This window comes from Typopeltis vanoorti, chromosome 22, assembly GCF_054136105.1.
Source record: "Typopeltis vanoorti isolate ZY-2024b chromosome 22, IOZ_Tvanoo_1.0, whole genome shotgun sequence".
NCBI lineage: Eukaryota > Metazoa > Arthropoda > Arachnida > Uropygi > Thelyphonidae > Typopeltis > Typopeltis vanoorti.
In genome coordinates, this window is record NC_143570.1 from 76,977,864 (window position 1) to 77,001,193 (window position 23,330).

The 23,330-nt window shown below is 37.1% G+C and overlaps 1 long non-coding RNA gene across 1 annotated transcript in view; it reads right to left on the reverse strand.

The window, feature by feature from the left end:
- Positions 1-23,330, reverse strand: part of LOC150094494 (uncharacterized) — a 66,008-nt gene that overhangs the window by 14,339 nt on the left and 28,339 nt on the right. The window contains exon 2 of the long non-coding RNA XR_016550230.1: positions 19,017-19,087. This is a non-coding gene — a long non-coding RNA (uncharacterized LOC150094494). The remainder of the gene's footprint in view (positions 1-19,016; positions 19,088-23,330) is intronic.

Here is a 23,330-nt window from a genome sequence, read left to right on the forward strand (position 1 = left end):
ATGAAGCATATGTAAATATTCCTATTTCTTTCAAGTGATATTTCTATTAGTATTTTTAGTTCCAGGATAGCATTAATGGTTCCCATTCCTCTTCTGAAGCCTTTCTGTTGTTCACTCAATTCACCGCTTAAGGCTCTTTCAATTTGTTTGTTAACAGTGGTTGAAATAATTTTAGATGGATGGGATATTAGGCTCACAGTTCTGTAATCCTCGCAATTTTGTGCATTATTTTTCTTTGGAATTGGTATGCAGATAGATGTTGTAAAAACTTTAGGTAATTGTATTGTTTTATAGATGTCCTGAATGGATTCAGGACATCTATAAAATATAATATATGGCAACAATAACACTAAATAGTTTTATTGCCAGTCAAAGCTTTCAGCAGCTCAGCCAGGATATTATCACACCCAGGGGATTTATTATTAGGAAGATTCTTAATTACGTGTTCTATCTCCTTTCTTGTCGATATCTGTTGTTACGTTTAACTTAAGGTGTCGTGAATCATCTAATATGTTACCATTATCATCATCATAGAAATCTGATAAGTACTCCACCCATCTTGCATTTATCTTTTCCTTATCAATGATTATGTCTCCATCTTTGTCCTTAATGTTATTAGACTGTGTAAGTTTTGCTTTTCCATTAAGTTCTTTCACTTTCAGGAAAGCTTCTCTGGTTTTGTTCCTATTTTGTAATTCTTCTATCTCAGTGCACTGCCTATTTAGCAGATGCAGTTTTTAGCAGATGTTATGATAGCCCACCATGTGTGTGTGTGTGTACATGCCCATGCGTGTGTGTGTGTGTGTGTGTATATATATATATGGTGGGGTGGTCCGAATAGACTGAATAAGGACTCGTGGACCAACAGGGCCATAAGGGGCAATCATCTTGATTGTAAGGGAAGCGGCACTCCCATGGACCCCTAGCTGGATCTATCCTCTCCTTCTTCTACTTTGAGGAAGATCCACTTATCAGCCAACTCTTCTTACTTTATGACCCTTATGCTATTAGAGTAATCGAGGGCCATGGGGTCTTTTCATTTCTGGCTTTACAACTATGCCCTCTCTATAAACATAACTATATTTCTTCTATAATCTACTCTTTCCCCTTCAATATACCCTATTCCTCCTATGGGTTTAAATTCGGAAGAAGGCTAGTTCAGAAGCCTTAAGGTAGCAGCCCTACCACTGAACTATTTCATCGTCAGGCTAGTCCCCTGACATGGAGAACATAATCCTACTTGTAAGCTGACAGAAAAAGATAATCGGATTGAATCTATGGGAAACGACCCTGGAATGGAAAAGGGAAAACGAAAATGGAAACGACAAAATATAATACACATAGCAAACTGGAATGTAAGAGGAATAGCATATAAAGAAATAGAATTAGACCAGTTACTAAATGAAAGAAATTTTAAAATAGCAGTAATCACTGAAACAAAAAAGAAATTAAAAGGAACTATGAGAACTGAAAATTTTAATGTGATATACAGTGGAATCGACAGAGACCAAAGAGCACAAGCAGGAGTCATGATTTGGATTCATAACTCCCTTTCAAAACAGTTAAAACATTATAAATTATGGAATGAAAGAATAATAGAAGCTAGAATAAAAATAGATAGAGGCTATTTAACAATAATTGGTTTATATGCCCCAGAAGAAGGAAGAGAACAGGATAATATTGATTTTTATAATCAGCTACAAAACATATATAATAAAATAAATAAAAATGACTACATAATTTTAGCAGGAGACTTAAATGCAAGAATTGGAAACACAAAAATTAATAATAATATAGGAATACATGGAGAACACACACCAAACAGAAATGGTAAAAAATTGATTGACTTTGTCGTTTATAATAACCTAAAAATAATGAATTCCTTCTATAAGCATAAAGACATACATAAATATACTTGGGCAGCAAGAGGATGGAAATCAATATTAGATTACTTCATATTAAATGAAAAGACATCAAAATTTTCACTAGATGTTAGAGTTCACAGAGGATATGAAATAAGCAGTGACCACTTCCTTGTTAAAATAAAATTAAGATTACCACCTAAATGGCTACAAGTAACAAGAACAGAAAGAAAAATTGAAACATTTGCTTATAAAACTAGACTATTGAATGACACAAATGTACAATGGCTATATGAACAAAGTATTAACCAATATCTAGATAAAATAAAACAAAATGAAGAAATAGAAATAGAATGGCTTAATATAAAAACGATACTAAATGCAGCAGCAAATGAAAGCTTAGGAAAGACCCATAAATTCAATGAGAGAAAAAAACTGAAGATCTGGGATGATACAATCAAAGAAATAATTAAAAAGAAAAAAGAAGCCTATCACAAATGGTTAAGCAGTAAAAGATTAGAAGATGAAAGAGAATATAAAAGAATAAGAGCCATAGCTAAAAGAGAAGTCAGAAAAAGACAGAGAATCATGGAACAAATTTCTTTATAATTTAGAACATGATTTATATAAAATAAGACCCAATGTATATAAGATTTTGAAACACCTAAATGAGATACCAAAGAAAACATAAAATTAAACACTGAATTAAAATTAGAAGAATTTCTAAATTACTACACAGAACTGTGGACAGACAAATATTTTAAAAAAGACAACTGGCAAACAATTAACGAAAATGAAAAGGAAATAACTGAAGAAGAATTAGAAATCAGCCTGAAAGAAACAAGAAATGGAAAATCACCTGGAGAAGATAAGCTAGGTTCAGAACTATATAAATATGCAGGAACAAGATTCAAAAAAAGACTTATTATTTTTAAATAAAATTTACTCAAATGGTATCCCCCCAATAGAATGGAAAAAAGCAATTGTGATTCCTATCTTTAAGAAAGGCAATAGAGATGACCCTAAAAACTATACAGGTATCAGTATACTAAATTCCTGTTACAAAATATATAGCAGAATCTTAAATAACAAACTAATGAAATATTCCAAAAACTTTATTCTAGAGGTACAGAATGGATTTAGAAAAGGACGATCATGTATAGACCCAGCCTTTTGTCTAAAATTAATAGTAGAGAAAAGAAGAGAATACAATTTAGAAACACATATTGCATTTATTGACTTTGAAAAAGCATTTGACAAAGTTAAAAGAAACATTTTATTTAACATATTAAAAGAAAGACAAATACCAAATAATATCCTAAAAGCTATCACAAGTATATATGAAAATAATCAAATACAAATAAGATTAAATCACGAGCTATCATATACAAGAGAGATAAACCAAGGGGGTCTGACAGGGATGTCCCCTCTCAGCAACTCTTTTTAATATCTACTTAAATGAAATAATAATAAAATGGAGTAAAAATTTACACCAAGGAATTAAACTTTCACCTACAGTTAACTTAAACACTCTCCTCTTTGCCGACGACCAAATAATAATTACAAATTCTGAAGATAAACTACAGAAAGCTATTTTAAATCTAAATGAGATATCCAAAGATTATGGTATGATAATATCAATAGAAAAATCAAAAACCATGGCCTTTAAAGGACAAGATCCAGCAAGAACTAAAATAGTAATAGATAACAAGATCTTAGAACAGGTGAATTCATTTAACTACCTAGGATGTATGATCACATATGAAAATGAAAAAGATATAAATGTAAAAATTGCAAAATATTTAAAAATAACAGGTGTAATTAACTCTATATTTAAACCAAACCTAGTTCAAAAACAAACGGCTAAAAGTATACAATACATTAGCCTTACCGGTCTTAATGTATGGAAGCGAAATCTGGACAATAAAACAAAAAGACAAACAAAGATTAACAACAGCAAAAATGAAGTTTATGAGAAAAACTGTAAAGTATACCCTATTTGATCACAAAAGAAATAAACCAAGAACCAGTAATAGAAAAAATTAAAAAATATAAACATAAATGGATGGAACACGTTCAAAGAATTAAAACAGAAAGATTACCAAAACAAGTCTTAAAGTACAAGCCATTAGGAAAAAGAAAACCAGGACGTCCTCTTAAACGATTCAACGATACGTCTAAGGCCTGAACAGGCCATGCTAGGCCTAAATCCTTGATACGTATAATGATGATGTTATGATAGCTGCTTGTTGCATATTCCACTCAGAGGGTTCATTTTCGTTTTGCAACTGTGCAAACAGCACTTCTGAAACATTTTCATTAAATATTGATTTTACTATTGGATTTTGTACCATTTGCAGATTCCATTTAAGGGGTTGACCTCTTTTAATTTTTATTATTTTCAGGTGAATATTCATCTTCATTAAGACCAGTCTATGATCAGATCCGCAGTCTGCACTTAGCATCATCTTTGCGTTCCGTATTCCATTGAAGAAATGTTTATTAACCACAATATGGTCTAAACGATTTTTGTATCTTCCATCTGGACTTTCCGAAGATTTGGTTTACTGATATTGAAAGCATGAGCATGTAGCTTGGTTCTGTATACAGTTGTATTCTTCCGATGATGACCTCGATATAGAGGTCGAAACATCAAGTTTTATTTTATTTGTAATTAATAAAATAATCTGTTCAACACGTGTGTTTTTGAGTCCCTAAATCTACAAATATGATTGTAGTGGATTTATTTAGAAGTATAACATCATCCACATAAAGCAAAGATCTGTGATTAACATCTCCAATTTTGATATCAGGTTTAATACCACTTTCCTTCATAATGTGATCCATATAGTTAATGAATAACAGGGGGGATAATGTATACATCCTTATCTTTCACCAGATTTAACATTAAACCATCTTCCTGCTTCCTATACTTCCTTCAATTCTAACTGCTGACTTGCAATTCAAATAAAGACTAAGTATTGCTTGATATAATGCCCCATTGACACCATATAATTGCAGCGTTTTGAATAGCTTCTCTCTTGGCACCTTATCATATGCCTTTTCCAGATAATATTATTATTATTATTATTATTTCTGGCGACTCCAGGGAGTCCTTAGACTCATTGAGGGAGGCCCTAAACATCATGTCCACACAACTATACGACATTCTCTCACAGAATCTATCATACCTTGCCTTGAACTCGCTCACCGTCATTGCACCCACAACAGATTCTGGCCCTAAACATCATGTCCACACAACTATACGACATTCTCTCACAGAATCTATCATACCTTGCCTTGAACTCGCTCACCGTCATTGCACCCACAACAGATTCTGGCAGTTTATTCCACTCATTTACCACTCTAAAAGTAAAGAACCCAGCTCTAACACCCCTGCTAACCACACTCTTGCCCAGCTTCCATAGGTGTCCCCTAGTTCTCCCACCACCAGTCCTGATCTCAAAAATATCCTCTGAATTAATCTTATAGAATCCCTTTAGCAATTTGAATGTCTCAATCATATCTCCCCTTTTCCGCCTATCAACTAGTTTCTGCAACCCACAAAACTTCAATTTGTGGGTTGCAGAAACTGTTCTCATATGGTTCATTCTATAGACCTGCTATCATCTTAGTCACTCACCTCTGGATCCTCTCCCCATCAAGAAGGAACCAAGGTGACCAAATCTGGGCACAGTAGTCGAGATGAGGTCTTATCAAGGCTCGGTACAGAGGTACAATAACTTGCTTGTCTGTGCTCGTCAAGGTATTTTTCAACAACGAAATGAGTTGATGAGCTGATTTAGCTACTTTTGCAATGTGTCCCCTAAACTTTATCTCCCTGTCCACCAACACTCCCAAGTCCCTGGCCTCGTGAATCTCCTGGAGTACAGTTCCACCAATGTGGTATACTGCTGCTAATCTTTTCAGCCCAAAATGCATAACCTTACATTTTGTCACATTAACTATGCAAATATACAAAATATGCAAAACTTAAATACAGATCTTTTTTATATTCCCATGATTTCTCAACTATCTGTCATAAAATGAAAATCTGATCCTGATAGCCTCTATTTGGCCTGAATCCAGCTTGTTCTTCACCAAGCTTCTCTTCCACAATCCTTCTCAACTGTTTCTCAAGTATACTTGCATATATCTTACCAGGAACACTCAGTAATGAAATACCTCTGTAATTCTCACATTCAGTTTTATTTCCCTTTTTATATATGAGTACTATGAGAGCTCTACTCGTGCCAAAGTAGTTGAAATGTTTTACTTGTTCTATAGGTTCTCCATTCACAATGCAGTTGATATTTTCAATGTTTCTGCCTATTTTCATTGTCTTCGTCTTTTTAATGCTGATCTTCATACCATATCTATTACAACAGTTATCATTACAACTGTTGTAATAATGATGAAATATAATGGAGTTTTATTCAAAAACTCCAATATGTTTCATCCAATGTTATGTGGATCATCAGAGAAATCACCTAAACCTCAACCAAATTGAACTGCATGCTAATCTCCAAGTTTTGGAAAGTGATCACTATTAATTGTTCATAAGTTGTTGTTTTTTAATTAATAATTATTTTGATTTTTTTTTTCTATGCCACTTTTTACAACTTTTTCTCTGAACAGTATAATCATGTACTTCAGCTGCAATGAGACATGAGCTAAAATATGCATGATTTATGACTCATTATTGTGGTTCAGGTGTTGAATGTAGTTTATGATCTATCTCCCTGATGTACAGGGAGATAGATCATAAACTATACATAAAATATACAGCTATTTTTTAATTAATAATTATTTTGATTTTTTTTTATCTATGCCACTTTTTACAACTTTGTCTCTGAACTCTAACAGTATAATCATGTACTTCAGCTACAATGAGACATGAGCTAATATATGCATGATTTATGACTCATTGTTGTGGTTCAGGTTTTGAATGTAGTTTATGATCTATCTCCCTGATGTCCACATAACATTGGATGAAATACAGTGGAGTTCTAGAATAAAATTCAATATTTTTTGTTACATGTGTGAGTCGTGAAAGTTATTCAAGATATATCCTAGTGTTATCATAAATAACATATATTAATAGATAGTGTCATTATAGACAGTATACATCTATAGATAATGGTATCACATACTAGTGTTATTATAGATAACATATATGTGATAAAAGAGTCCAACTGTAATTTACTATCAACCTAACATAGGCAGGTCACCCAAATATATATCCTATTTTAAAAAACCTCGTATATACTGTATGTACACTCGTATAGAAGATCTTGAAATATTGTAGGCAAGGTTTGGATGCAGAGTATACAATTAACAACAAAATGTTGGAGGTGGTGGAAGAGATGAGAGTTCTGTGAGTGATATTGAACACAGAATTGAAGTTTAGAGGACACACTGCTAAAATTGTAAGACCATCTCAACAGGTTATGGCAATGAAGAAGAGACTGACCTGTACACATACATATGGCCTTTAGGATATCTTAGAGAGGTGGAAAAGAAGTTCATTATCAGTGTCAGGTCTATCGAATGTGGGATATGAGAATAGATTCAGGGAATACAACTTGAAGAGTCTCGTGAAAAGGAGAGGAGATAGAAATGAGACATAAGATGGTGGGGATTGTTACCAGATTAATGTAAAGAAGATTTTTCATAGAGAAGAGGGAGACAAAGGCAGAACAATAGACCATCCCTAGAAGCTAAATGAGAAGGACGTGAGCAGGGAGTGAAGAAAATGTTCTTTGTATGGAGAGCTTTGGTGAGTGGAATGAACTGTCTATGCTTTCAATTGAATTATTGTTCTCTTTTTTATATTTTCCTATATTTGTATTGACAATGGCTATGAAACTTATCTGAAAATTTTACATATAAAGACATTTAAATTAAACATAAGTGATACTGGATATTACTTTATGATGAATTCTACTGAATGCAGATGGTGTGTGGGTAACAGATGCAGAAGAGGTTATTCAACTAATCAGTGACCATTTTGCTAAAACTATCAACCTGGTGTATGAAACATTACGCTCACTGCTACCTCTTGATTGGGTGAAGAAACTCACACATATGAGGAAGCCATATTAGAGCTGTTGCACAAACTGAATAAGAATTCGGCAACAGGGACTGATGGGAATCTCAGTACAGATGCTAAAAGAGTATTCAGCTGATCTGGCTATTCCTTTGACCAGGCTATATAATTTGAGTCCCAGAACAGTGAAGATTCTATAGGAGTGGAATATATGGCAATCCCATTGCACATTATTCAATCTGTACATTAATGATATTGGGAAGGATTTGACAGGCGACATACAGCTATTTGCTAATGATGCAAAGATAGGTAGAGTAATCAGGAATATGGCTGATATGGAGTACTTGCAGATGATTTGAATGGACTGGAATTGTGGGCATGGGAAAATGGATGTCAGTTCAATGTCAGTAAATGTAAAGTCATGCACTTTGGTGTGATTAGATATCAAATGTCATATTATATTGGTGACCTGTGCAGTTAGCCTAGTGGCTTTGTGCTTCACAACCATATGCCTGGGAAAGGAGTTTCCTGGGTTCGATTCCCGTCGCCTGATATGAGGAGCTTAAGGATCTTCCTCAGCCATAGCCAAGTTAGCTGGTCTTGGGCATGGACAGGGTTCTGCCCCCCCCCCCCAGTTTATCTGGGGATTTTCATTCTGCAAGCATGCAAACCGGCCCCATGAACACAGATCTACAGCCATAAAAATACTTAACCCCCCCATGAGGGGGCTCAACTCGACCCAACTGAGACAGGGGAGAAAAGGGAGGAAACTCCATATGAATAAATAAAATAAATAAGTATTATATTGGTGGGATTATACTAGAAGAAACTGATCAGGCTAATGATCTTGGAGTATTAGTAAATAGCAAGGTGAAGTTTAGTGGCCATGTATTTATTAGCAAAGATTGCAAATACAACTCAAAAGATAATTACAATGCTGAAACAAACTTAAACAAGTAAAGATAAAGATCTCATTTTGCCTCTTTACAAGGACTTGACAAGACCTCGCTTGGACTATTGCGTGCAGGTCTGGTTTCCATTGTGATTCTGAAATATTGAAGATAGTGCAAAGGAGAGTGTTAAAAATGATAACAAGATTGTGGAATACTGATTATGAAAATAGACTGAAGATATGATTGAGACTTACAGACTTCTGAAAGGGTCATATAGTATTTCAGTAAATGGACTTTTTCATTTTATGGAAGATGTTTCCCATCTTCCATCAAAGAGAGCATCCAAGGAAACTGAGAATGAATGCCACTAAGAAGTGGAGGAGATCCAGATTTTTCTTTCATAAAGTGGTGTGTGATTAGAATGGATTGCCATTGGATGCTATTTATGCAAGTAGTGCGAGTGAATTCAAGAACAAGTATGTGGCTTACCTCGATGATTTCCTGACTTCCTGGAGATCTCTCTTAATAATATCACCATATCACAGTTTTTTAAATGTTCCAGGAGATTCTACCAGTCCTTCTAAACCGTTTTGAATAAAGAAGGGTGATATTTCCCCTAATGGCTTTTCGCTTGTTGCATGAATGATGAGAACTGGCTTTTTTTTTACTTCTGTAATCAAGTGATGTATCTACAGTGTCAGTACTTGGTTAGGACCTTGTGAGGGATCCTAAAAAATCTGAGGAAGGGTCAAAGCTGTATAACTGAGAGGACACCTCCACATAGCCTTTAAAGGAATGCGGAGAACCGACCAGGGCTTCTGACTTAATGTCCAATCCTCACCTTCTCGTGGCGCACCCTGTTGGGTATCTACTGGATACTGAACGAACGAGGATGGGCTGGCAATTTGAGATTTAGCCGACCAAATTGTATTCTTATTGGTTAAACCAAAATAAAAAATGATGGTACAACATGACAAAATTTCATGCTGGCTGGGGCGTCGACCGGTTAAACAAGGCCCCTGTTGTTTTCGCCAGGGAACCAGGGTGAACAGTGAAAAGTCAGCTACTAGAACAAATCTGAAAACACACCCCAACTCAACATCACCAGAGTTAAAGATCGGTACTATCAACATAAGAAGCCTGACTGGCAAAGAAATGGAGCTAGTGGAGGAATTAGATAAGTACCAGATCGACATAATAGGGGTGACTGAAACAAAAAAGACAAAAACTGGTGAGATCTTTCTGAGCAATAAATACAAAATGTTATATTCAGGCAATGACAATCAAGGAAAAGAAGGAGTAGCTATAGTATTCAACACAAAATATGAGAATGCGGAACTGGACAATGAGACTTATTTGTGCCTATGGTCCCACAGAAGGTTCTACTAAAGTAGAAGTGGAGGAATTTTTTGAGGCTTTAGAAAAAGCAACTGACACAATGAAAAAGGAAAAGTTGGTCCTTGTTGGGGATCTAAATAGCAGAGTAGGATTGTGATTGTGAGACATGCAAAAATATTTTGGGAAAATTTGGAGAAAAGAGCAAAGCTAATAATAATGGTCAAGGCATATCTACAGTACAGCTAGACAATCAGCAAGAACCGAAGCTTCATGCCAAATCACGAGGTCCTGTCCAGGCAGAGCAGTCTCACCCACATCGGCCAGAGGGTGATTCGTGAACATAGTCACTAGAGGGTCATATCTGAAGACAACAGACTGTAGAAAGAGGTAACAAGCCATGTGCTCACAAAGGACTGATTGGGAGAAGATACCAGCATGAACCAGATGGTCAGTAATGTAAAATCTTTCTAGTTCAAAAAAATAAATTCATATAGAATAAGAGAGAAATTAGTCGGAACATTAAATTCGCTGTATTACAAGACAGTGTTCAAACCAGTTTTAACTTATGGATTTGAGAACTGGGTCAGAAGTAAAACATATGACCAAAGACTAGAGACCACAGATATGAGAGTCCTGAGAAAGATTATAGGCGTGAACAGATGGCATCAATGGCAATATCATATTAAAAATTAGGATATTAGGAAAGAACTTGACATTGTCAGCATCCAGGAATGTGTTAGCAGAGCTAATCTCAGGTGGAATGGGCACTTAAACAGAATGGACAAAGAAAGATTAGTCTGCCAGGTTGGCAACAAAACAACCCTGAGGAAGAGCAAGATATAGGTGGATTAACACGGTACAAAGTGCCTTAGATGACAGAAATATAAGATCTGATAATGTTGGAGTCTTGACAAGTAACAGACTGATTTGGAGGAAAACTGTAGATAGGAAGTTAGTAATGATGTAATTTTTTTCATGTAGTACTATCATATCCTGTACACCCCTTGAGGGTACATGGCAGGAATTTGATGATGATGATGAGGAGGAGGATTTTTGTTCAGTAGCATAGCTCTGCACCCACCATGGAGCCACACATGGATGCCCACTGACTGGCAAGCAATAACTGTACTTGGAATAAGAATCCCTGATGTAATACAAGCACCACAATAAGCCTTGGGGCCCCAACATCAGACCATGGGGTGGGACTCATTACACTCACTAATCACTCTTCATGCAAAGAACCTGCTTCTCATTCCATTGCTCACATCCTCCTCATACAGATTCCAGAAATGGTCTCTTGTTTTATCCTTGTCTTTCTGTACTCTATGAAACATCTCCTCCACATTAATCTGGTAACAACCCCTAACCAACTTATATGTCTCACTCATATCCCCTCTCCTTCTAATCACAAGGCTCTGTACATTACATTCCATCAATCTCTCCTCATATCTGACATTCCATAGACTTGACAGTGATAGTAAACCTTCTTTGAACCCTTTCCAATGCATCCCCTTGAAATCCAGGTGACCAAATCTGTGCACAGTAGTCCATATGTGGCCTTATCAAAGCCTTATATAAGTGAATCATAACCTCTTTGCTTCTGCATGCAATGTCTTCCTCATTTCCATAATCCATTGTGATGTTCTAACAATGTGATCCCTAAACTACAAATCTGTCCACTATCAATCCCAGATCTCTCATCTCTTCCACCTCCTTCAAAATTACCGCATTAATTGAATACTCTTTCCCAACCTTGCAAATCAAATTTCAAGACCTTGCACTTTGCAACATTAAAATGAGAGCTTTACTCACTTGCCTACTCACAATGTATTGAGATCTTCCTGCCAGGACATAATATTTGTTCTACTTCTCATAGTTCTTCCCAATAATGCATCAGGAAAAAGCTGTTTGTCTCCAGATAAGCCAGTCCCAATGTCATTAATGTACAAGTTAAGCAATAATGGTTCCAAAACAGATACCTGTGGTACTCCACTAGTGGCTTTCCTGTTTTGTTATATCACTCCTCCATATTCAACTTACTCCATATTCAATACGCATACCCCCCCCCAGGGGTAAGTGCTGGGCTGTTCAGGGGTACACGAAAAATAATCAGTAATGGCAGAAAAACAAGTAAAGTAAACAAAATGCAAAACGTTAGTTATGGAACAATAAATGTTGAGTTTGAATCACCACTAATGGAGACACTTCAAAACTAGTTCACACTAGCGAATTATGATTGTGAGGACGTGGTTATGAACCCCTCCTCCAAACACTCTTCTACCAACCATTTCCACTATTTTACATTAAGATAGTCACTGAGCAAAAGTGCCAGTATTTAAAAACAGCTATTTTAAAAACAAGGGGTACAATTCATAGAAATGGGTTTAAAAGGGGTACACAAGTGGAAAAAGGTTGGGAACCACTGACCTAGAGCATTAATTCAAAACATGCAGTGATACACTGTCAGTTCCTACTGCCTTATTAACATCAAGTTACTTAATTCCTCAAACTGCTTATAAACACCTCCTGCTCATTAACCATCAGTTCCTCCTCAACCATAACTTCTACACTACAGCTGCTCATGATGTTGCCTTCACAAGGATGAAATACTCTGACAAGCTGCTCATTGAATACTTCAACTATATCCCTCTACAATCAACCAATCTGCCAGTGTCATCAACTAGCTTCATCCTCCCATAGTCATTTTTCCTTCTAGTTGCTGCATATCAAAAGAGTCCACTAGGATTTTTCTTAGCTTGAATGGCTAATTTCTTCTAATTCAATTTAATGCTCTTTGTACTTTTCATACAACTGATTATTGCCAACATTCATCTTATATTGTCTCCACAGTGCCTTCTTCCAGATTTCATACTAATCTCTTCAACTCAACTTCTCTTTCCATACTATCGCTCCCCCCCCCCCCCCGTTGTCTCCTTAGCTTTCCATAATCACCAGCCTAGTAGTAGTTCTCCATATATTCCTTTTTTTTTTTTTTTTTTTTACAGAAGTTCCCATATGACTAGCTACAACCAGGGTGATCACTTCACGGTCACTCTCGCCAACCAAGGGAAAATTAGACACTTCATTCACAATCAAATCTGATAACATAACCAGATCTAAGACTCTTAACTTTCTTGTGCCCTATGTTACATATTACCTAAGATTGTTGTCTTGTAAAAACTCAAGAATTTTATTCTTCTTATTCCCTAATGTTGTCTCTTCATTCCAGTCAATACTGCCATAACTGAAATCAGCCATTCCAGACACTACTTGCAATCACTCTTTGCTTACTCACTAAGCCAAGTTGCTTATACATTTCTTTGTCTCAGCCATCCACATTCCCCGACTGCAGCAACACCTAATCAAACAACACATTCTATTAACCTCCACCTCACACAATACTACTTCAAAACGGTGTACACATTTTCTTCTTATATTTCATTCTTGTGTGGACTTAATTCCCCAGTATCATCATCAGCACTAATCTGCCTCGTTTCTTGCCATTCCTATCTTCACGAAAAACATCACATCCTTCTATTTCTATTTCCATCAAGATATTATTCAAATCCAACCATATTTCATATATTCCAACTTTTTTCAAGTAATAAAACTCAACAGGCAAATTTTATCTCCATCTCCCTTACTTCTGATACTTCTAGCAATGGTAAATATGCATAACAATTCATTTTTTGGTCTGTAAATTGTCTGCCAATGCAGTCCATCTGTGACTTCTCCACACTTGCTGCTGTCTGGTTACCTTTATCCTCTGTCCCATATACCTCACTTCCAATTGCAGTGATGGTAGCACAAGTGCTGGAAGATCAAGTGATGGTATTATGGGAGACTCTGATCATTACCAGAGACCTCCAAGGAAACAGGGACACATCAAGAGAGGCCATATACAGCTGTAATATGTTTTCTTGAATTCATTCATACCATCTGCAATCATCACTCCCCCCCCCAAAAGGCAAAAACCATTCCAATCACATACACACTATTCTCCGAGACAGAAAAATCTAGCTCTCATCCCTTCCTTCACTGCATTAATTCTAAACTTGCATAGATTTTGATCATTTCAGTAGTTTATAGGTCACTATAACATCATCATTCTTTTTCTGTTTGCTGGTGTGTATGCAGGCCACACATTCTCAACTGATAATCTACTAATATTCTATATTCCACAATCCAGATATCACCTTCGCCTTCCTTTGCACTCGCTCTTCTCTAACTGCATCATGCTTGAAACCAGGAGACTATATCTGGGCATAGTGGTACAGCTGAGGTCTTATCAAGGCCTTGTAAAACAACAAATGGATTCACACATTTTCTAACATTGAACGGACAGCCATTTTCACAAGCCCACAATTCAAGCCTATTCAAATCGTTTTTCAAGTGCTGTCAGTTGCATCTCTGAGTACCATGCCTATTTTTGCATCATCAGCAAACAGTTGTATATCTCCTGTCAAATCCTTTCCCAGTGTCGTTAATGTAAAGAATGAATAGCAATGAACACAATAGTTGCCTTAAATCTTGCAGACTCATGCCTCCATACACCATTTTTAATATCTGTCATTCAACCATCCTCTTATCCAAGCTAATAGTTTATAATCAAAACTCATATCCTGCAACTTTTGCAGAAAGCCTTCCATACTGTATGCTGCTAAAAGTCTTAGTAAAGTCCAGGAGTATCATGGGCATATGCATTCCCCTTGTCTAACTCAACAGTGAAATGTGAAACACTCAAACATGACCTAAGAACCAGAAATAAGAACCAGAGAATTATCTGCTGGACTCTGGAAATGCAGGAGTTCAATATAGAGATAAAGTATATCCCTGGGAAGGCCAATGTAGTAGCGGATTACTTGTCTAGGTCTTTGGACTCTGAACAGGAGGAGAACGCCTGTCCAGAAAGGGAGACCGTCAATGCCATACATAAGGCCGAAGGGTTAGAGGAGAACAAAATCACACCCATCCATTTTCAAGTCTGAAAGAAGCCTCTCGTTATAGAGGCCCAGAAAGTGGACAAAATGTGGGGGGGGGGAGATATCAAAGGCTAATGAAGGGTGAGAAACTTAGAGGAACATTCCTTCTTTAAAACTCTGCGTGTAGACAAGGACGGTCTTCTGTTGTCTCAACAAGACGTCTCGGGAAGATGGAAGGATAAGATTCTGGTCCCAAAGGTCATGATTCCTTGGGTGCTCCACACGTTTCATGACTCGAATCTAGGTCATCAGGGGTTCCACAGATTGTGGAAAACAGTGAAGGACAGGTATATATGGAAAGACATGAGAGAGGACGTTGAGTCTTATGTGTCCTCTTGTCACCTATGTCAGCAGAAATCTAGTATCGGAGGAAGGGCCCCTGTCTAGCCTTTTCCAATCCCCACGTGTCCCTTTCAGGCTGTGGCCATGGACATCATTGGCCCTCTTCCCACCACCTTGAAGGGTAACAAATATGTTCAGGTGATATCAGACATGTTCTCTAGATTCCCAGAGGCCACAGCGATGAAGGCTCAAACAGCAAGGACCATGGAGGATAAATTGTTTAAGCTTATCATTTCAAGATATGGAATGCCCCAAACACTCCTCTCAGACCAAGGCTCCAACTTCACAGCTGAAGTCATGTTGCAGCTATGCAAGTTGCTTAAGATATAGAAATTATTCACTACTCCCTATCATCCCCAAGGAAATGAATGCGTGAGAGGCTGAACAGGACACTGAAGCACCCTCTCTCCAAACTGGCAAACAGTCAGATATCAAACTGGGATGCCTATCTGTCCCACACCCTGTTTGCTTGCAGAACCGCACTTCATGCTGCCATTAAGGAAGTCCCTGCGGTTGTGCTGTATGGTTTTTAACCTCTATTTCCCAACGATTTTAAAAGCTCAGGGGCCAGTACTGGATTTCCTGATATTGATGAGTATCTGAACTAATAATGGAAACAAAGTAACGCATGAATTAGTAGCTGAATCCAGTAACAATAGCTAACGGCGAGCAAGAGCATACGCTAATAAATTAAGAAAATATAAGGATCTAGAGCCTAGAAATCTTGTCTCCTCCTGGAGCAAATCTCTAACAATAAGAGAGGGGGGAAAACTAGGAAGCAGTGCTGCTGGAATATATGAAGTCTTGGAGAAATTGTCAGCGGTGAACTTCAAAATAAGAGAAACGAAGAGCAAAGGAAGAACATTGACTGTACACTTAAACAGGCTGAGAATGTCTAGGACTCATTCGAGAAAGTATGGGGGAAGAAACGGAAGCACTCACAAAGTGGACAATCACTGGCAGAACAATGACGAAGTGAGGCAAGCAACGCTCAGACAGAGGAGGCGTGATAGTCAAGAGGGAGGAGGACATACAATTACAACAGATATAAAGATTATACTCACCCAAATCACAGACGTGAGCGACCCTTAAATAGTGAGAAAGGAGAAAGATGTGTGACTAGTGATGGAAAGGATGAGTTTCTACAGACTAGATATAACTTGAGATCCAGAGAAAATAGGAAAATCCTTTCCGGAGATAGTGCATAGATGACACGAAGGAAAATTTTTCCAAAAGGAAAAAATTTTTTTCGAAGGGGAAACCATTGTTAAATCTTGAATGAAAGGTTTAAATTGTCATAAAACATTTCATTTGGGATTTAACTAGGATACAAATAAATTTTCCTAAAGAAGCACTTGTATATAGGTATAAATGAAATTGTAAATAACGTATTAGTCCTTTGTTTTGTCAATTCCTCTGTTTTGCTATATTGTTAACTGTCCTATGCATAACCGAAAGGAATTGGATTTTTGTGAGAATTATATTAGAACAGGAAAGGCTAGATCGAAGTTCACATTGAAATAATTGGCTTAAAGACATAACCCGAGGCAGTCGCGAGGTCCGAGGTGCACGCGAGACATCCACGTGGAGAACATATCGAGAAGATAGTACCGAGTGCAAGAGGCTTAGGTGCCGAGCAGAAACGTGGGGGTATAAGAAGCTTAGCGGTGTGGGCTCGAGGCTCTTTTTTCTCATCATCTTCCTTTGGCATTCGGGTACCGGTAGAAGTGGCACAAGAGAACCAGGTATATCTACAGTACAGCTAGACAGTCGGTGAGAACCGAAGCTTCATGCCAAATCATGAGGCCCAGGCAGAGCAGTCTCCCCCACATTGGCAAGAGGGTGATTCGTGAACGTAGTCGCTAGAGGGTCATATCCGAAGACAATAGACCGTAGAAGGAGGTAACAAGCCACGTGCTCACAAAGGACTGGTCGGGAGAAGATACCAGCACGAACCAGATGGTCGGTAATGTAAAATCTTTCTAGTTCCATTGTATTCTGAACTAAGCTGAAGGGCAGAAAAGTGCTGATATATTATATGATAGGACTTGATGATTAGTAACAGGACTCTAGTACATAACCTATCGATAAATTACTGTATCTCTAAAAGTGCACAGTAGTAGAGTTCGACATTGAATTGTTGAGGTATGCCATTGTCTGTTAGCCTTAGATGAATGAGATAATCGCTAGTTTAATTGTGTTACATGAGTAGAAGCAGGACAACTTAAATTTGATACTGTCTCATAATGTGATGTATTGATTGTAGTTCTATTTTGTCCTAGTTAATAATTGTTACGTGCAAGTGCAATTCAGTTTAGTTAAGTGAACCTTTGATAAATATACATTGAACTAAAGAATGAATAAACATTCATCTTTTCTTTACCTTATAAAGTTGCCTGATCTCTAAATCAATGCACCGCTCACTATAATCAGAACTTGTACGATTTCAAGCACGGGGGATTTTTTATGACTGCATGTAGAATAAGTTTGTTAAGGATTTGTAATTGGGATTGCTGTTTGCTAGATTCTAGAATCATAAGATAGTCTGAGTGTTAACTCCCTGACAAAGAGATTTCTCTTGTATGGGAAATAAGATGGCGCAGCTTTATCAAACAAATATTTCTTAATTCTGAAAGAGAGTTAATTCCGGATTTTGCATTCAAAGAGGCTTGACTCTAGCCCGAGACAGATTCTTTGTTTGCTGAGCTTTGCACTCACAACCAACCGAAGGAATGGCCATCGAAGGGATAGGATTTAGCTAAAGCAGATTATAGTAGCAGAGGGGTCAAGGATAGATATATTACTGTGTTTGTAGGTCCTTCTAACTATTTTCGAACAGGGTTGAGTAAGGATAAGGGGAAAGAATTCTAGCGTACCACGAGACACCAAAACATAAGAAAACAATCAATAATAGCGAAAACTAACAGTGTGCTCTCTGACTAGCTTATCTGTTTTTTAGGAACAGAAATCAGAAGTTCTGAGAAGGAAAAAAAAAAAAACTATACAGACTGGCTGCCTCAACTTCCAGTGAAAGGTATAAAGAAAAAAGAGAAAGAAAAAAAATGTAAGGTTGCAGTATAATGCCAGTTTACAGCTGAGTTGCCTGATGAAAACGTTTTTTCATAAAATCCTATGAATAAATAAGTTCTGTCATGCTTTCCATTTCAAAACACAGTATAATGCATAAAACTAAATGGAAATGAGATTTCAAAGGGACATTCAATTCCTGCTGTAACAATGCCTAGTTTATTTATTATGCTATGAGTTATTTAATAATGAGCTGTTCAAGATTTCAAAGATGAAAAGATTGACAACTCATCAAGATCAATTTAAAAATTATGCAGTATTTTTATGCAAAAAAATAACAACAACATAGTATACAATGATGTTTTCTGTAGAAGCATTTTTAACATGGAGCTTTTGCCACGCCATGCCACTAGAAATAATTAATTTCAAAAAGATAAACATGCTTGAGTTAAATCTAAATAATACAAATTACATTTTAAACTGGTCAGAATAAATTCTGAATAATAAAAAGGTATATACTTACTCTGTGGATATTATCTTCTGTTTGAGGGTTGAATAGTTTAAAATGTACTCCCTCTCATTGGCATGAATTTTCTAAATAAAAATAATATTTTAGGTAATCATTATTCAGATAAAGTAGAGAAAAAAACAAAAGCAATACAACAAACAGTAGCATATATAATCATTTGAAATCTTTCCCAAACTTAGGATGGGGAAATTATGCAATTTGCAACACAATGTACAATGTCCAGTCAAAACATTATGACCACTATCCTAACAGATCATAGACCTCCCATGCACCAAAACTGCCACAAAACATGGCACAGACTCTAAAAGAGCTTCGAATTGTAGAAGAATATGCATTAATTCATTGTCAGGATTACTTCTTATAGCTATCTGCAAGTATTCAGTATGGAGGATTCAAATGCCAGATCAATCAACCCAGCAACCTATAGAAACCAAAAGATAATGTATGGGATTCAAATCTGGCAGATTAGGCAGTCATGGTAACAAATGGAAGATGCTCACAATGATGCTGGCAACATGACATGACATGGCACATTATCCTACAAAACACACCTATTCAATCTGTGCAACAAGCACCATGAAGGAGTGCACTGATCAGTTGCAACATATAAAGAAGAGATATTTCATATCATTTATAGTATGGCAGGAGAAGGTAACACTACTTCCTCCTGCCTGTTTCTGATGAACCATGACATCATAATGATTCCTCTTCTCAGGATTTCACTTAACCCCCACCCACCATCTCCATGGCATAGCCAGAAACAAGATTCATTCAAAAAAGCAATTTTTTTATCAGTCTTCAACAATTCAATGTATCTCAGATGTAAACTGTGGATATCATTCTTCAATATTCTCTCAGATACAAACTGTAGATGTCATTGATTGGTACAAGCATGGAGACTGACTTGAAGCCTACTTAGGAAGTTCATATAGGAGAGTACACTTGATTGTAAGCTTAAAAAGAACACTGCCATTTGTCTACTAGTTAAATTTTATGATCTCTTCCACATCACAGTTTATTGTCTGTGACTTACACAAGGTTATATAACCTGTGTTCACCATGAGCATTGATGACATATGGACTCCCATTGGCTTGTTCACTACTGTTCAACTAGAAATTCTCTCATACTTGGAAAACTTAATATAGCACTCCACAAATAGCATACAGTATTTGCAGTTTCCTGGATTCTGTCACTCTTCCTTCAAACTACCCTACAATCATGCCTTCTTCAAATTTGTGAGATCCAATCTGATGCATCAACTTCTTTACTTTATATATACAAGGGTGGTCTGAAAAGTTCTCGGCCTAACAAAAAAAAAAAAAAAAAATCGAATTTATAATTTCAAAAAAGGTTAACTGATTGATAGAGCCTCTGATACTAATGACTCACGCAAAAAGTTAAGCAGGTCTGAGCACGGTTAGTAGCTGGAAAGTGTTCAATGCTGTTGGCACACTCTCCCTCGATGAGTCTTTGGACTCTCTGGAGATGTCACATAATAATAATATTATTATTTTTCAACATAATCTCTCTTAAGACTAATACATTTATTCCAGCGATGCTCCAGTGCCATTATCCCATCCCGGTAGTAGTTCTCAGTAATATCTGCAAAATACTCCTCTACAGCTGCAATCGTCTCTTGATTCAAAGAAAAAAGGTAACCAGCGAGGAAGAGTTTTAGTTTTGGGAAGAGAAAGAAGTCAGAGGGAGCAAAATCTCGGGAATAGGGTGGATGTTCCAACAATTCATAGTGCAGATCCCTTAATTTTCCCATTTCCAAAACACTTTTATGGGCAGGTGCATTGTCCTGATGAAAGATGATTTTTTTTCTTCTGTAAACAGGGTCTTTTCTTATGAATTTTTTGTCTAGTGTGGTTAATAGATCAGAATAATATTCCCCGGTTATTGTTTTACCCTTTTCAAGATAATTAATAAACAAAATGCCTTTAGCATACCAAAACACCGAAACCATGACCTTTCCTTCTGATGAACCGCCTTTGTCTTCTTTGGCACTGAACAACCAGCTTCTGTCCACTGTTTTGACTGCTATTTGGATTCTGGGCAGTAAGTGAATTCAAGTCTCATCCACAGTAATAAATCGATGCACATAACTAGTTTTATTCTTGTTAAAATGCTCCAAGCATTGTTCAGAGATTTTCATGCAAATGTGTTGTTTCTGATCTGCTGGGTGCAAGCAACGCACCCATCTTGTGCAAAGCTTTTTCATTTGCAATTCTTCATGCAAAATATATGGTACACGTTTTTTTGAAATGCCTATAGTCTCAGCAATTTCATGCAATGTGACTCACTGGTCATCCAATACCATATCATGCACTTGATCAATGATTTTTTGGCGCTGTTACACTTTTTAGATATCCTTCACACGGATCATCTTCAAGGCTGGTACGGCCATGTTTAAACTCAGCAGCCCATTTCTTAATTGTCGAAAATAAAGGAGAAGAGTGCCCATAAACTTTTATGAACTTCGAATGAATTTCTTTTGTCGTTAAACCTTCTTTTACAAAGAATTTTATAACCGCAAGATACTCATACACTTTTGCTTCAAGACAGCTGTATAAAGCAAACTACTTGATAGAATGACTTGCAATTTCACATGGATGCTTATTACAGATGTACCAACTTAGAAAACAAAAAAGCTCTTGCCAATAGTGTTGCCATCTATGGTTGAGGACAAGAACTTTTCAGACCACCCTCGTGTGTGTGTGTGTGTGTGTGTGTGTGTGTGTGTGTGTGTGTGTGTGTGTGTGTGTGTGTGTGTGTGTGTGTGTGTGTGTGTGTGTGTGTGTGTGTGTGTGTGTGTGTGTGTGTGTGCGCGTGTGCGTGTGTGCGTGCGTGCATGCGTATCACTTCCATACATGTGATGATGCAAGGTCTATAGCAATCTATAGCAAATAATTGCTGTGTGAATGCCATTATCAAGGGCAAATAATCTGGTCATATTCCTCTTGAAGAGCTAGAAGTTTTATAGCTTGGGTATACTTCATGAGCTATTGGCTATTGAGGTAGATTGAATGAAAGATCGCTAGGAGTAGCAGTAAGCCACTATAAAAGGATGTTGGACAACCACTGCTTATGTTGCTGTATGTTTAATGGAGATGGAAGACACAATGGATGCTAGTTCTGCTCAACAACATTCATGGAAATACAGGGCAATCAAAATTAAAGTATCCATGTTTAAAACATTGTGGAGCACCATCTAGTAATCTAAATGCAGTGAAACTTTGCAGGAATACATTGTGCATTATTCAGAAGTGATATCTGAGAAGAAAATAACGCAGTTTCAAGATTCATCACAGAGGTGCTGTATGATGTACCAAATGTAGATGTAGTCATTTTTCAATGTGTATAAGAAGAAAAAAAGCAACAGATCATAAGTAACACATTTTTATTCATTTCATTATGCACACAGGCTGTACTGTGCAATGCTGCCCTTCCTGGTATACCATGAATGAACTGCATCATTTGCACAGCATGTTCAATGGCAGAAAGAAGCTGGTTGAGACTGATATTGTGCACTTCCATGTTATGCTGTCTTTCAACATAGGCAAGTTATCAGATGATCCTGATAAACCCTGTTTTTGAGAAATCTCCAGAGCCAGAAGCCACAGGGGAGTCAGTTCAGGTGAACGACACGGCCATGCAGTGCGAAACACATGGCTGATCACTCTGGCTTCTGTGAAATGTTCCTGAAGCTATGCATAACCAGCTTGTACTTGTACAGATCAACCAATGTGTGGGGATACCCCATCCTGCATCCATGCATAGGTGTTGCTGTAGCTGCGGCATGGCAGAACAAAATTGTTTATCATATTGCAATACCTCTAGGCAGCAACTGAACAGGTCACAGTTGCTGCCTAGAGATGGCTGCACAGCTGACTGGTGAATGTCCTCAAAGAAGAATGGTCCAGTGATAAACGAAGCTATAAACCCACATCAGACAGTAACTTTGCGTGAATGTAAACGAATTTGTTGGATTACATGCTGGTTATGCATAGCCCACACCCAGCAGTTGTGGGTATTCACAGCTCTGTTCAGGTGAAAGTGAGCCTCATCTCCCTACAAAATCATCCAAAGCCGCACAGCATACAACTCCACTTGAGTGTGGAATGTTAAAACAAAAGTCAGTCGACTTTCAAAACCCTGCAGATGTAACTCCTGTGTCAGGATTATCTTGAATGTGTAGAAATAAGAATCTTCCATAGAACTTTCCAAACAGCTGCGTAAAGCACATTCATTTCTCTTGATACAACATGTACACCACAGGAACCACCGCTGTTATTCATGGTCTG